This window comes from Rhinolophus sinicus, linkage group LG05 (genome assembly GCF_036562045.2).
Source record: "Rhinolophus sinicus isolate RSC01 linkage group LG05, ASM3656204v1, whole genome shotgun sequence".
In the NCBI taxonomy this organism is placed as follows: Eukaryota; Metazoa; Chordata; class Mammalia; order Chiroptera; family Rhinolophidae; genus Rhinolophus; species Rhinolophus sinicus.
This window is the reverse complement of record NC_133755.1, coordinates 59558966-59575481: the sequence shown is the minus strand read 5'-3', so window position 1 is coordinate 59575481 and position 16516 is coordinate 59558966.

Below are 16516 nucleotides of genomic sequence, written 5' to 3'. Positions count from 1 at the left end.
CTGTCCTTGTGGCCTTATCTCACATGGGGCAGACTCAGCTCGACCCCAGGCCTGGGACCTGATCTGCCTGAGTACTGCTTGAAGCACCATATACATACATCCCAGTTTAAGAAAACAGTTCCATTGGATGCCCGGGTTCCTGGTACAATTACTAATAATGCCCACTTTGAATCTTGAAGACTACTGTACCAGTAGCCATATTCAAACATTAAGCCATACTTGCTATAAGTCTGAATTCTACTTTATTTTCTACATCTGAGCTTTATACCATTCCTTCATGATCCAAAATGATCCTTGAAGCCTGATTTAAATAACTGCCATACATAATTTATCCCCAGTGCTAGGCTTTGCTTTTACATTGTGCCCAACATACCGGTTTTAGTAAAACTGAGGCTCCTTTTTATAGCCCGTTCTTTCCCAGCAACTGGGTTATAGCCCCTGAAACTCAATCCACTGATGAGAAACTCACAATATGGTGACAGACTTTCCTGATACACACTGGTTTAGCTGTGTTTATACGTATTCTTCCTTTGAGTGGTTCATTTTTGTATTAAGACAGGTGCAGTATCACTAGGAGATCTGAACCTCCTAGAGTCTCCCTGCTTTCTTGGAACAGCAAGGTCGTTGTCGTATTTTAACAGATACGCTGTGATCTTTCCAGAAAATTGCCATTTAGTCTCCACCTCCAGTAACTTAGCTCTCAATTCATGTGTATCCTTTTAAGTCTTCATACTTTTGAGTCTGCTTTTCCCACAAGGATTATCTCCTAACACATAAAAAAAGCCTCTTTTGTGTCGTAAGATATGCAAATGGGAGGAGAGAATGTTTGCATTAGCTAGAGTGTCTTTTTATAGAGTGTCTTTTTATACAGTCATATAAGTTGAATATATATTTTGAACTCCTTCCCAGGAGGATAATTGCTCTTGGAGTATTTATTATTTTCTATGCCAATGCTAGTCTTTTATCTACATTATGTTTTTGTTTTGTTTTGTTTTTCACAACCTTGCTATATAGATATACTATATTTTATTTTTATATGATGAAATAGAGTTGAAGAAAGAGCAAGTCACCCACCATGTAAATGGGGCAACCAGGATTCAAAAGCCAGTCTTCTTTCTACTGTGATGTTGTCTCTAAGCAGAGAATGAAAGGTCTCTCTCTTCCCACTACCTCCAAGCAATTATTTGTGACTTCATCAACTTAAATGCTCTCACTTCCCCATCATTTCTCTATCGATCCCCGGATGATGTATCATCTAAATATCATCTAATATTTAATCATATATTGCCTTGGTTTGGTAACTATTTCACATGTATATATAATTTTACTGTAAGCTCTTGATAATTGCAGTACAAAGGCAGACAACATAGCTTCTTTCTTTCTTTCTTCCTTCCTTCCTTCCTTCCTTCCTTCCTTCCTTCCTTCCTTCCTTCCTCCCTCCCTCCTTTCCTTCTCTCCTTATTTTTGTTACTGGGATTAAACACCAAATTCAATTTATGGAGAAGTCTTAATTTATTTTCAAACTCTTCTACCTATTTCCACTCATTCAAAATATATAGGTATAATATAGTAATCAAACTGCTCTAATCACAATAGCAAATAAATCAATGATAAAGCATGTTCAAGTTGAATTCCTAATTGTAGGTTTTCTTTTTTCCTAAACTCAAACAGTATATCATGCTTCTACTAGAATAGTTTACCCACAAATTATAAAATATATTATTCAGGATAATTCACAAACAGGTTTAAATACATTTCATATTATTAAAAACTTTATAGGTGAATATTTTCATAACAGTCACTTCACTCTTCAAAAAAATAAGCCACTCGTTTAATTTGGAAAAAAAAAAAAGCATATTCATAATGATAGATGAAAATATGCAGTGGATGAAATAGAGAAAAATAATTATGCTTAATCAGACTTTCAGTTGTATGATCCCCTAGGATCAGCTATCAGTAACAGTGATAAAAGAAAATAAACTCCTAAAATATTCACAAAAAGTCAAGACAAGTTTTCATAATGTAGATATTAATTTTTAAACCCTGGTTAGACACATTCCTGGATCAAAGAGTCTCCTATATACTCATGGTAATGGTATTAATAATCTCAGGTGAATAGGCATAAAGCAGTCATCCTTCAGAAAATCACAGAACCAGGTTCTCAAACCTCTATAACTAACCACCCTCTTGCTTTCCTGACACCGCTAGAGAATTACAGGAATTAACGGAAACTTAACACTCCTTGTAACATGAGCTATGAGCAATGGGAAAGACAAAACTACACAATGCTTTGTCTAATTTTTTAGCGAAATGTAATAAATTGGAAGAAGGTTTTTAATTGCCTAAATAATAGTCCAGATTTACTTGCTGTCCTTTGGTTTTAACTGCGACTATAATTAAATTTTAGATGTCATCTTCAACTTAAATCACCAGAGATGGGTGTTGATTCAAGATTACCAGGATTTTGCCTCATCAATCATTAGTAATTAGGCATATTTGACGGGTTATGATTTTCTCTATATTCCCTTTGAGCATATACTGACAGGTGCTAGTCAGATGATAACCACTTCCCCCGTGGCCTTAGGAATTTGTGCATCAACCCAATTAGAAAGCTTGTTAACATGTGAAATGAGTTTGACAGATTTGATCCAAGCAACTGTAAATATTGCCATTTTCTTCACAGGATCAACACTGGTTTCTATACACTTTTCTCTAGCAGTGGCTGGAGGAGCATTGAAAGGAGGATTTATGTTTGACTGGAAGAACCAGAGAATAAGAGAGTCCAATGTCCCATTGGCATGAAAATTATTCCCCGAGAGTAAAGACAGATTCTCCATGTAAGAACCAAAGAGATTTTTTAAAACCTTAATTATACCACATTTATTCTCTTGGTGAAAATTTTTCATATTCTCATCATATTTACATAGAAATAAAACTCTACTCCTTTGTAGAAATGCTAATCTACAACACCCTACATTATCTGGTCACTGGTTCCTTTTCTGACCTCATATCCTATCCACTCTTTACCTTTCTTTTTTTATTTTATTATTTAATTAAAGTTTATTGGGATGACAATTGTTAGTAAAGTTACATACATAGGTTTCACGTGTACAGTTCTGTAATACATCATCTATATATCACATCGTGTGATATCTTTCTAACTCAGTTTTAGCCATGTTGACTTTCTTGATAATCCTTGAATAAAATAGGCACCTTCTAGCCTTTGCAGGTTTTGCTTCCTCTGTCTGATAGCATATATTCTCTACTGTCACATATCCCCATATAATCTCACGGCTGGCTTTTGAATGTCCTTCTCTATGGAGGACATTACCATCAACACCAATAATAAATAGAGAAATATTTCCTGTCAACAAAGATAGCCCCACTGTGAGCTATCCTTCCTTGACGTGGGCCTGTACATCCTCAAATACCTGAATACATACTACACCACCTAATACTGTCCTACTCTTTATCCTCTTGTCCCACTTTGTTTTTCTTCATAACAGTTATCATTACGGATTACAAATAACTACAACACAAACATGCATGCACGCGCACACATTTATTTTAGATGACCTCTTCTAGAATGGCACTTGAGCATGGACACTTTCCAATAGGCATGCAATATAATTAAGAAATAAGTATTTAGTTATAAGACATGAGGGTTTGGTTCCTGTTTGCCACCAGTACATACCAAGTCCATCTTAACTTGGTCAGGTTCAATTTCATTTTATTCTATGTGGAACGCTAATGGTCACAGTACATTTATTAAAATGTATATCTTTTTCTGTCTGCTTTCTAATGCCAGTTCTGAAGTAAACCGTGTCCTCCTATTTGTGTGCATTTGGATGTATAATCTCCTCTGACCTCAAGCTCTCCTGAGCAGATAATGATTCTCCCTGTAGCAGAAGACAACACAGAAGTTAACACAGCTTTACCAAGGTTATCCTGTAAGTAAGGAAGTAACCGAGATTAAAAGCAAAATATTTTATGAAGATTGAAATGCAAAAGATTGTGCTCTTATCACTACATTATATTTTTGCAAACGTATGTGTCTGCAGGGTTAGTAAAGTATTATAAAATTGTATGATGGAATGGACAATACTTACTTAGTGTGGGATTCACCTCGATACTGTATCTTCAATGCGAGATAATGTAATCAAACGCAAATGAAGGTGAACTGTCCGGCTTCTTGATACTTTTTGTAGCAATTATTCTGCACCTAAATTGCTTGCTCCTGTCTCTGTTTCTAAATCTATTCTTATCATAATTTTTTTTGGCTCCACTTCTCATTTTCCACCTCATTACTTCTCTAAACATAGTTTTATATAAGTATTGGTTTCCACAGCTTAACTCTACTTTCCTGGAAAGACTCAGCTCAAATAAGATTACTGGCTCCTTAGGCAAAAATATATTAATAAATAAATATCACCACTAACAACAAAAATAATAATTTGAGAAACATTTCCTGTCATTTCCTGTCAAAGACAGTCCTTATGGAACCAATTCTTGACTCAGTCCTTTGAATGGACCAGGTCCACAGTCTGAGAGGCAAAAAAGGATTTAGGAGGACCAACACCATGAAACTCCATAGAAAAATGGATTTTCACTGACACCTGCTTTTCTTGCCCATAGCTAACATGCACTATCACTAGCTATGTGAGTAAACTGAATTATCTTCAATAGAATGACTTCCAAGTAAGTTGTAAGACTGACACTAAACATAGGTAAAAAATGAATTGCATGTATGCTAGGATCTCACAACTTTCCTCAACTTGTCATTCACATTTAAACACTTTTGAAGACAAATCATGATCTTTCCAGGAAGAAAGGAAGAGGAGGACCAGCAGGAGTTCACTTACTGAATTCAAGATTTTCAGGAACAAAGTTACCAGACATCATGAGTAATAGGCTATATGATTGAACAGGTAAGTTGTAATCAGAGAAGAGGTCAGGGCAGAGGTAATTTTATGGTTCCAGAGAAATAGTGAATTGTGAATTTCAGCAAAAAGCAACAGAGAGAGAGAGGAAAAAAACAAGTTAAGTAGCTGAAGAAACAGAATCTACATAATGCTTCCAATTATATAGTAACTGTCTGGATTATAAGACTGAACAACCATGGACAAATCATCATCTGCCTTTATAGTGAATAGTAACAGACACTGATACACTAAAGTTAGAGATAAAGAGGTTAAAGTGTGATCCTTAACTCAAAAAAATATAAATTTGAAAGGGTATTAACTAAAAATCATACCCATCACACTTTAGGGTATAACATATGAAGGAATTTGACAAAAAAGAGACATCAAGAAATAGGCTCAATAAAAAAGAAGAAAAGAAATAGCCGGCTAGTGAGAAGACTTGGCAAACTGTTGCACTTAATCAAGTACTACAAGGCTAAATAGGGCTGTGATGGTCAGTCTTATGTAGAAACCAGGCTATGCTGCTGTACTAGTTTCCTAGGTCTACTATAACAAAGTAACACAAACTGTGTGGTTTAAACATAAATTCATTATCATACAGTTCTGCAAGTTAAAAACCCAATATCAAGATATGAGCAAATTCTGGGCGGCCAGTTGGCTCACTTGGTTAGAGTACAGTGCTTATAACACCAAGGTCGTGGGTTCAAGTCCCACATGAGCCAGTGAGCTGCGCCCTCCATAATCAGAGTGAAAACAACATCTTGACTTGGAGCTGATGGGTCCTGGAAAAACACAATGTTCCCCAATATTCCCCAATAAAAATTAAAAAAAAAAAAAAAGGTATCAGTAAATTCATGCTCCCTGTGAAGCCTGTATGGGACTGCATGGGAGAATCTTTCATGTCTCTTCCAGCTTCTGGTGGCCCCAAGTGTTCCTTGGCTTCTAGCAACAAACTAACTTAAGTCAAATTCCTGCCTCCAACCTCACAGGATAATCTTTATTCTCTTTCTCTGTGTCCCTTTATCTCTGTGTCTAAATTCCCCTCTTCTTATAAGGACAACAGTCATAGTGGTTTTAGCGATCACCCAAATCCATTATGATCTCATGCTAAATTGATTACATTTGTAAAGACCCTATTTTCAAATAAGGTCATATTCACAGGTTCTGAGTGGACTTGAATTTGGGGAGACACATTTAACCCATTACACCTAAAGTGTCCAGTGATCTGATCAAATGCTAATCAGATATTACTGTGAAGGTGTTTTGTAGATGTGGTTAACATTCACAGTGAAAAGATTTTAAGTAAAGGAGACTACCCTCTATAATGTTTGAGCCTCATCCAATTGATTCAGGCCTTTTGAAAAAGAAAAAGAAGAGAACTAAGGTTTCCTAGAGAAAAATACATTCTGCCTCAATAGTGCATCATCATCAAATCCTGCCAAAGAGGAAGGAGAAAGAGAGAGAGGAAATTACATATATATATATATATATATATATATATATATATATATATATATATAACAATATGTAACCAATATGACATACATATTATGTACATTATATATGTATATACACAAGAAACATCTATATGTAAATATCCATCTCTCTATCTATCTATCTATCTATCATGTATCTATCTATCTATCTATCTATCTATCTATCTATCTATCTATCTTCTATTTATCATATCTCTAGCTAGCTATCATCTATCTACCTAGCTAGCTAGCTATCTCTATTTCCACTGCTTCTATTTATCTGGAGAACTCTGACTAACAAAAGGGTATAGAGAAAAGGAAAGAAATAGGAGGCTATTTAAACTAAGAGAGGAGAGGACAAAATCTTAAATTTAGATCACCAAAGAATTTCTAATTAAGATTATACTTTGGATTTACAATGATGTATACAAGTTCTGACAATTTGCGAACTTGTTGCAACAATGTTGCTAAACTTTTTTTGATATCAGAAGGATTATTCATTATGCATTTGTACCAACTGAACAGTTAACTCAGCAATTGAACTTTTGAGCATTAATCCTAATTCCCCCCTTTCATCAATGGTGTTGTTGTCATTCATTTCACTTATATAAGTGAAATGTATGCATATGTGTGTGTACATATATATATACATATTATGTATACATACATACATACATACATACATGTATATGTGTATATAATATAATGGTATTATTACTTTGAATAAATTCTTATCTGTTACATCAATTATGAATAAAAAATAAGTTTTCATTTTACCTTCACTTATGCCTTCTTTGATTCTCTTCCTTTCTTTATGTAGATCTGAGTTTCTGACCTATATCATTTTTATTCTCTCTAAAGAATTCTTTTTAAACATTTCTTGCAAGGCAGGTTTATTGGCAAACAATTTCCTCAATTTTACCTTATCTGAAAAAGTCTTTATTACTTCTTATCTTTTGAAGGATAATTCTGCAAAGTACAGAATTCTGTATTGGTGTTTTATTTCTCTCATAACTTTACATAATTCACTGCACTCTCTTACTACTTGTATGGCTTCTGAGAAATCAGATATAATTCTTATCTTTGTTTCTCCACAGATAAGGTACTTTTTCCTCTGGCTTCTTTCAGGATTTTTTCTTTATTTTTGATATTTTGTAATTTAAAATTAATATGCCTAGGTGCAATTTTTCTGGCATTGTCCTGCTTGGTGTTCTCTGAGCTTCTCAGATCTGTGGTTTTGTGTCTGGCATTAAATTGTGGAAATTCTCAGTCATTATTGTTTCAAATATTTCTTATCTTCCTGTCTCTCTTTCTTCTCCTTCTGGTATTCACATTACACATATGTTATTTACAACTTTTGTAGTGGTTCTGCATGCCTTGGATATTCTGTTCTGTTTTTGTTGTTGTTGTTGTTGACTTTTTTTTTTTTTTTTTTTTTTGCTTCTTGCTTTTTGCTTTTCAGTTTGGGGAATTTTTACTGAGAAACCCTGAAACTCAGGTTCTTTACTCACACATGTCCAGAGAATTAAAAAATTCTCAAAGATCTTCATTTCTGTCACACAATTTTTGATATCTACTGTTTTTTGTTTCTTTGTTAGAATTTCTATCTCTCTGTTTATATTGCCCACTTTTTCTTGTATGTTGTTGACTTTATCCACTTGTTTCCCCGAAAATAAGACCTAGCTGGATAATCCGCTCTAATACGTCTTTTGGAGCAAAAATTAATATAAGATTAGATCTTATATTATATTATATAAGACCCAGTTTTACATTATAGTGAAAAAAGATGAGGTCTTATTTTAATTTTTGCTCCAAAAACCCTGTTAGATCTGATTGTCTGGCTAGGTCTTATTTTCAGGGAAACACGGCATTAGAGCTCTTAGCACATTAACAATAGTTTTAATTTCTCAGTTTGATAACTCCAACATCCCTGCCGTCTCTGGTTTTGATACTTGTTTTGTCTCTTCAAATTGTTCAGGTTTTTTGCTTGTCTGTTTGTTTGTTGCTTTTTATCATGCCTTTTAATTTTTCTTGATAGCCAGACATATACCAGTAAAAGAAAGTGTTGTGAATAGGTAATGTGGTGCTGAGGTGTGTAGGGGAGTGGGCATGGGCAAGCATTATCTAGTCCTATGATTAGGTTTCAGTGTTTCAGTGAGTCTAGCCTCTGGACCTTGGGCTTCCCAAGTGTTACTAGGTATTTTTCTGTCCCTTTAGGTGAGATAGGAGGGCAAGAGTTGGCTGGAATTAGCTATTTCCCCTCTCCCATGAGGAAGGCTGGAGCTGAGTGGAGCTGGGTATTATTCTTCCCCAAGTCAGTTAGGTTTGTACAATACCCCAGCAAGTTCGGCTCTGCTCAACTAGTTTCTCCTGAGGGCAGACCTTGTTTAGAAGAACCAGTGCCCTTGTGTATTTTAAGATTCCCTCTCCTTGCCCTTCAAAAAACATGAGGGGATCTTTCTCTAATATTTACCATGGGATCCTGATCAAGCTCCTGGAGATATATCTCATAATATTTTGGGGGCTCCCAGATGACTGGATCTTCCTGGAGCTTTTAATTGCTCAGAGTTTTACACAGTGAGCCTCCAAGAACTTACCAATTATATTTCAGGTTTTCCTACCCTGGTAGTGATTCCGATGACTATTTCTACTCCTGAATCTAGAGTATGCTCTGGTAAGCCATTACTCTATGTATTCACCTATCTGTCTCTCCACTGTAGGGGACAGTGGTTTACCCTGTGTCTTCCCCTCCCTTATAGATCTATGAAGAGATGTTGACTTTTTAGTTTGTTTAGTTTTTTTGTTTGTTTGTTTGTTTTTTATCTGTTGTTAGATGGAGCAGCAATTTTTAAACTCCTTGTATAAGTGGAACCAGAAACCACAATTCTGTTCACTTCTTTTTTTTTTTTTTTTTTCCTCTGTTTTCCAGATTGGGTTAATCTTATATTCTGTCTTTAAAGTTCACTAATTCTATCCTCTGTCGTCTCCACTTTATCATTTAACCTATTCAGAGAGATTTTTTAAATTTAATTGCTATTATTATATTCTCCAGTTCTACAGTTTTCCTTTGTTTTTCTTCATAAATTATATTTCTTGCCTGAGATTTTTTGTTTGTTTCTTTAAATGAAATTTGTATTTAACCACTGAATAGTTGTATAAGAGTTGCTTTAAAAATCCTTGTCATATAATTCCAACTCTAGTTCACCTTAGTGCTTATATCATGTGGTTGCTATTTCATTTACGTTGTGATTCTCTTGGTTCGTGGTATGGTGGGTGACATTAGAATGCAGACTGGAGTGTAAACGGTCCCCCAAGGCTGGGTAACACGTGGTGAAGGAGAGGTGAGGCAGGATTTCCCTACCAAGGGCCCCTGGCTGCCCCAGTGTCTCCAAGTGGTGGAGGAAATCATAGCCAGTGTGGCTAAGAGGCTTCCCAGACTGGGCCACTTGTGATGGTTAGACCATTTTACTGATTTTTCTCAGTCATCCTGCTTGCTGTGATTGAATTCCTTTTTCCAGTTCTCTTGCTTATTCTGATTTCTCTGATGACAGGAGGAGAATCTTTGTTTCCTGAGTATAAAGAGGCTTCCTGCACCAGGTCACTTGCTGTAGCTAAGTCTCACCTGGTAGTTTGCTTCACCATCTCAGTTCTTTGGGTGAAAAAGGGGAGTTTCCGACTTGAAAGAGAATGGCAGTCCTTCCCCTATCCGCTTTCTTTTGGTAAAGTTCCTGGTGGAAAGCTCATCTAATGTTTTCAGAGGGATTTCTATTCAGTTTAGGGGAGAAATTCATGTACTTAGGTGGCCTTCTGTTGTTCGGTTGGAAATCAGGAAATGCTGGGTCTAGTAGCCATCCTCTCTTTGGTGGAGTGGATACAAGATGCCTGCTTCTGCATTACTCCTCCAGTGCCAGAGCCTCAAACCATTTCTGTTTCTCATCACATTTTAACTTTCTTCTTCAGTTGTCCCTTTCACCATTTTAAGCATTCATAGTTATATTTACTAGGGAGGATCAGGGAAAAAAACGGGTCTATGCCATCTTGTCTGGACAGGAAGCAAACTACGAAATTCTCCTTGCAGTGTGAATGTTAATATTTATAACAATTTTATTGACTCACAATCCCCAGGCAGAGATTGTAAATCTAAATATTTAGGAACATTGCCAGGTGATTCTGATTAGGAAATAAAAAAAAACTAAGCAGATAGATTGTAACCTATGACACATATAATTTCTAAACATGGGACAATTTTTTAACCTGAATTGTGTTAACTATTCTTTGTATTTAATAAATATTTGGCTTTCCTGTGTAGTTTTGAATTCGTGCTGCAGGTATTAAAGAAAATAAATATGTCAATAGTAATTATGTTATTCCCAGGAATTTATTATTTCTTTAGAGATAAATATTTCTAAATGTATCCTTATACATTTCAAAGCAATTAAGGATTGGTGATAAGATGCCCTTCTGAAGTTACTTTCATTAAATGATGGATGAAAAGAGAAGAGAATGAACACATTTTAGGTTTAAATGATCAAATTAGTAGGAACAGACATAAGATTTAACCACGTTCTTTATATAATGCTGTGAAGACATTGTCTCCTGATTATGGGTAGTAAATTAAAAGATGGTCCTGAGTTTACTAGATATAACCAAGACCTGTGTAATTTATTTCCATTGGGAATTTCTATGGTCTGGCCTGGTAGGTTTTTAGCTAATTTTAAGATTTGAAAACCAACATGGAAACATATTTCAACACACTTTGTCCTTGATTAGTAACCATTTTAGAGTGTTATAATTATTCTAAAAGAATTCAGGATTGTACTCATAATTGTGCTTTTATTCACTGGGAATAAAAGGAAAATCAATCCCTTCTTTTTCTGTCAAAGGGATCTTTTGTTGAAAGTAGGAATGATTGCCCTCAAAATATTTTGTTTTGTTTTTTTTATTTAAAGGCTTCAATCCAGAGAAGAAATAACAACTCGCTTGTTAATTTTAATTCTATTCTTTAGTATGGGTTTCTTAATTGGAGAGACATAGAAAGAATCGCACAAAAATATTCAGAGGCTAGCACCCCATTTCTCATCTCTGTTGATTTTCTGGGTTGTTCTTTTTCAAAGTTAAGTAATAACAGCTAGTACTTTTACAACTAAAACCTACTTCTTATAAAATAATAGATAACCCCTTGTCCTCAACACAATATTTCAGTCAATCTAGATTGTAGAGCAAAAATTTTTATCAAAAAGAAATACGTATTGAATAAGCAAATCCTGGAAAGGTAGTTTATGACAATTTAAAAGAAAAACAAAGAAAGAGCAAGGCAAAGCAAAACAAAGACACAACTATTACATTAAATAAATCACTGAGTAAGTATAAAACGATAAAACTCATCTTGAGTATGTAAAATGTACTAAAACAAATTTCAAATAATGAGTATTGCTTTTTGATCCAAAAACCCAAAGCTATCTTTCTAACCCAGGATATCTTGCAAAACATCCTCAAAAACTAGCATATATATACTTAGTCAATCAAATTCATATATTCTTGAATTGGAATACGTCTCTTCATCTTTACCCTAAATAACACTACCCTGATTGACAATTTATAACCATATTTTTTCATTGTTTTTCTCTCCAACACACACACACACACACACAAACACACACTATTACAATAAACCTTAAATGGGAAATCACAAACCCAGACCTGGACAGTCTGAAAAAGCCTTGACATGACATTCACACTCTTCCACACACATCCTAGCTGCACACACACACAGTGCTGGTCTTAGTCATCCAAGGTTGAAGATCACCAATGTAAGCAAAGAGAAAACAAGTCTCTTTCTTATTTGAAAGTATTAACCCTTTTTAAAGGGTCTAGCTTAGATCTTATTCAAATAGTTAACTTTGTGTTTTTGTGTTTCGAAGGAAGGGGAATTTATGCTAAGTTTCCATTTCATTTAACACCAAACACAAATGAGAGAGAGAGAGAGAAAGAGAGAAAGAGAGAGAGAGAGACAGAGAGAGAGGGAGAGAAACAGAGAGACAGACAGAGAGACAGAGACAGATACAGAGAGAGAGAGAGATCCTTTTTATAATCCCTTGCTAGAGCTGGCTGTTTAGATTTTTAGATTAAACAGATTTTTGAAGGTAGAGATAAACAACTACTCTATAGGGCTACTTCTAAACAACTGTGTAGGATATTTGCTTCCTCCATTTTCCTCATTCACTCTTTCACCAAACATTGCTCCCTGTGTTACTTTGTAACATTGTACCACTGCTATCACCACCAGCAAAAAAGAAAAGGAAAAACAAAAAAAACAAAAAAAACTAAAACCAAGCAGAATTAATACTCATTAGGCCCTATGTTTATGAAATTTTCAATTTAGGGAGGATGAATATATTAAGTAATAATAACAAAGTGAAAAATTATCACTATCGTAAGTGTTAAAATACATATACTAGCAATTTAACCTATCCTGGGAAGTCAGAAAAGTCTTCTGTGTTGAAAATGACACTTCATTTCAGATTTACTGGATAAATAGTGTTAACCCATATAGGATTATAGAAAAACAACTGTTATGTTTCCACACTGTTAAGGCTTTGTAAACTAATTTTAATGAAATTTGTTTTATAGACCTAAAGCTAGCAATGGAAGGCAATCCACTACTGATTGGAGATTCACTACTATCTGATGGTGGAGGTGCTCTGCAGAGTTGTTCTATCAAGTGAAATAATTATAACTAGTAAAAAAAAAAAAAATACACACACACACACACACACAAACAGAAATTAGGAAAAAACTGTTAGGGAAAATCTACTAAAACTCAGTAAGAGTAGCAAGGGTCTGTGGCGACTACTACCTATTCTCTCCTTCTCTCTGACCTTCTACAGTCTATCATGGCATAAGCTCCACTCTGGGAAGCTGTGGTGAAGACAATGCAGCATCCTCTATTCTCAGCTCCCAGTCAAGGGCTATAGTACCTCTCCAGGAGGGCAAAACCACCAACATTTCTCAGGCCCCCAGAACCATGTGACAGAGGCTAAATTCCATGTAAGTGTTACTGAAAGTTTAGGGACAGCTTTCTTCCTTTCCTCCTCCCAGACCCTACTTGGTACAGGAAGTCACAAATGAAGCAAGTCACAAATAATAGGACCCTGATTGTCGTCAATCTGTCTTGCTCACTGGGCAGTGGTTCCATGCCAAGAAATGCAAGCCAAGAAGACCGGAGGTACTGCTCATACCCAGTGCCCTGCTCATAGAACAGTGGTTTCGATCTCAGAGAAACAGGCCATGTCCACATTCCTATCTCTGGAGTATAGATTTAGACATTTTGTACAGGCGAGTCAGGCCATGAAAACAGAGCTCCCAAGTTCTCCTTAAAGGAACTGATTTTATTTAGAATAGAGTGTGGGGAAGTATGAAAATAAAGCACCCAATAAACAAAGTAGAGTTTGTCTATAAGCAATAACAGGATGCTGAAAGCTCCAAGAAAGCAATAAGTTTGATTGTAGGATAGCTAGTTTACAGAGAAAACAAGGAAAAAAGCTAAGAAGAATGCTTCTTGTGTTAGAATAAACCTCAAATATGAGACTTAAACACTACCTCTTTTAAATGTAATTGGATTAGACTGTGGAGCAATTTATGCCCTAAGTCATTGTCAAAAACAATAACCAATCAGCAAATAATTAGCAGATCTTTGGAGCTGGTGTGATGACAACAGAGCCAGACAGCTCAACAGAGAAATCAGAAAAGAGACACTCAAAAAGTGTATTGCTAAAATCACTGTCATCCTTGAGTGCAAGTGGGCATGCCCAAGATCACACTCTGAGGAGGAACACACGAGGCTTCATGCTGCACAGAAAATCAATTTCACTAAAATAACCTGCTCAGTCACTAAATAAATACACAAGCAAAAACAAAACAAACAAACAAACAAACAAAAAACAATAACACACCTTGGGGATTAAGAGAAACAATTAGTAGAGTGGCTATAATATATTATCTAAAATGCCTAGCTTTAAACCAAAACTATGAGAATTCAAATAAACTAGAAAGTAGGACCAAGACACAGGAAACAAAAGCAGATAACTAAAACAGTCTATGAGAGAGCCCAGATGTTTGACTTAAACACTTTAAAGCATTTCTTATAAATATGCTCAAAGAACTAAAGGAAACCATGATTAAAGAGGTAAAGGAAGAGAGATTCAAGATGGAAGAGTAGATAAATACTGAGTTTGTTTCCCTCCATGAATGCATTAAAATTACAACTAAATTATAGAACAAACAACCTAGAGAATAATCTGAATTCTAGCTGAACAGAAGTTTTATAACTAAGGATATAAAGAAGAAGCCACATCGAGATTGGTAGGAGAGGCAGACACACAAAAAGGGCTGGCTGCAAACCTATGTGTGGCTGTTGAGAATAGGGAGGAATATCTCAGCTGCACAGGTTCCCCTCAGAGGAGGAAGGGACCCCAGTGCTGACAGCAGGTTCCCCAATCCAGGGTACTGGTGCTGGGAAGAGGAGCCCCCACAACATCTGGCAGTGAAAAACAGTGGGGATTCTGACCATCTTGGGGGGACAAAAGGCTAAGGCTAACCTAGACATCCTCTTAAAGGGGCCACACACAGACTCACTCACTCGCAAGCACTCACCCTGGGCTCCAAAGGAGGAACAGTGACTCGGGAAGCACTGGAGGCCATTGGAGGCAGACTGAGGTGTGTGGCTTCAGAATGAGGGCTGGAGAATTGTTGTCATTTTTCCTGTGTGGAGTCCTTCTCCAGTGCAACCATTAGGCAGGAGCTATCTTTCCTGCATTGAGCCCTCCTCCATTTTCCATGGTGACTGGTCTGGTAAGCTCCGCTGGGATGCCTCCCTAACCAACTCCCCCAATGGCAAAGTCACTTTCTCTGTGGGCAGTCATCCCAACCTGCATTGCACTCTTTCTTGAAATATTATTTGGTGCAAAAGTAATTTCAGTTTAAAAGGTTAAAAATAATTGCAAAAATTGCAATTACTTTTGCACCAATCTAATATCTGAGTCCACAGACCCCAGGCAGGTGGCAACTGGCCTCGGTGTGCTCTGAGACTTTTGCTGAGTAGCTCCAGACTCATAACTGGCACCAAACTATAACCTAAATTAACTTGATGACCACAACTCTCCCCACTCTAGTGACTCCCTGAGACCCTGTCTCACCCAACTTGCATGCTGCGTGATGCTTTATTAGTGGCTGAACGTTAAGGGAACTGGCAAGTGGCAGCAAGCCTTGGTGTGTCCTGACTTTCTGTGAAGTTACCCCAGGCCTAGTACTGGTGTTAGACATCCTAGGTTCAAAGCATGGCCTCTCCCACATGCCTCCATGTTTAGCAGAGGCAGCGAACAACTGTGGATCACGATGTAGCTACTATGAGGTAGTCCCTGGCCGGTCGCAGGCAATGGGCCTTCACCGACCCCCTTCCAGGAGGCCCCAGAACCAATATACTTGGAGGTTGGCCTCAGACCACAGCAGAGGACCACCCAATTAGCCCCACAAATGGCATACACAAAGGGCAGTCACAATAGGCAGAACAGCCCACTGAAGTCAATCCCACTCAGTGAGGTAAGTCCCCGAATCAGCAGCCTATATGTTGTAGACATGGCCAAACCCCACAGCCAATCAGCCTGAGGGTCAATCCCACCTATTGATGTACCAATAACAATCAATGCTAAACTATAACAGGAGAGCACACACAACCCACACAAGGAACACTCCTGGAGCATCCAGAGCAGGTAACCAGGGAGACTGTGCCAGCACCCCATAGTTTACTGTGCCAGCTTCCTACATAAGGTCACATGGCCAAGACTGGGAGACATAACCAATCTACTTAATACATAGAATATATTTTATATATATTTTGTATATGTATATTATATATACATATACACATATATATGTGTATCTATCTATAGATATAATACATATATGCATGTATATATATATACATGCACACATATATAATATATATTCTATGTATATATAGATACATATACATGTATGTATATATATGTATAATATATATTCTATGTATTCTATGTATATATATATATATATGTGTGTGTGTGTGTGTATATATACGTATAT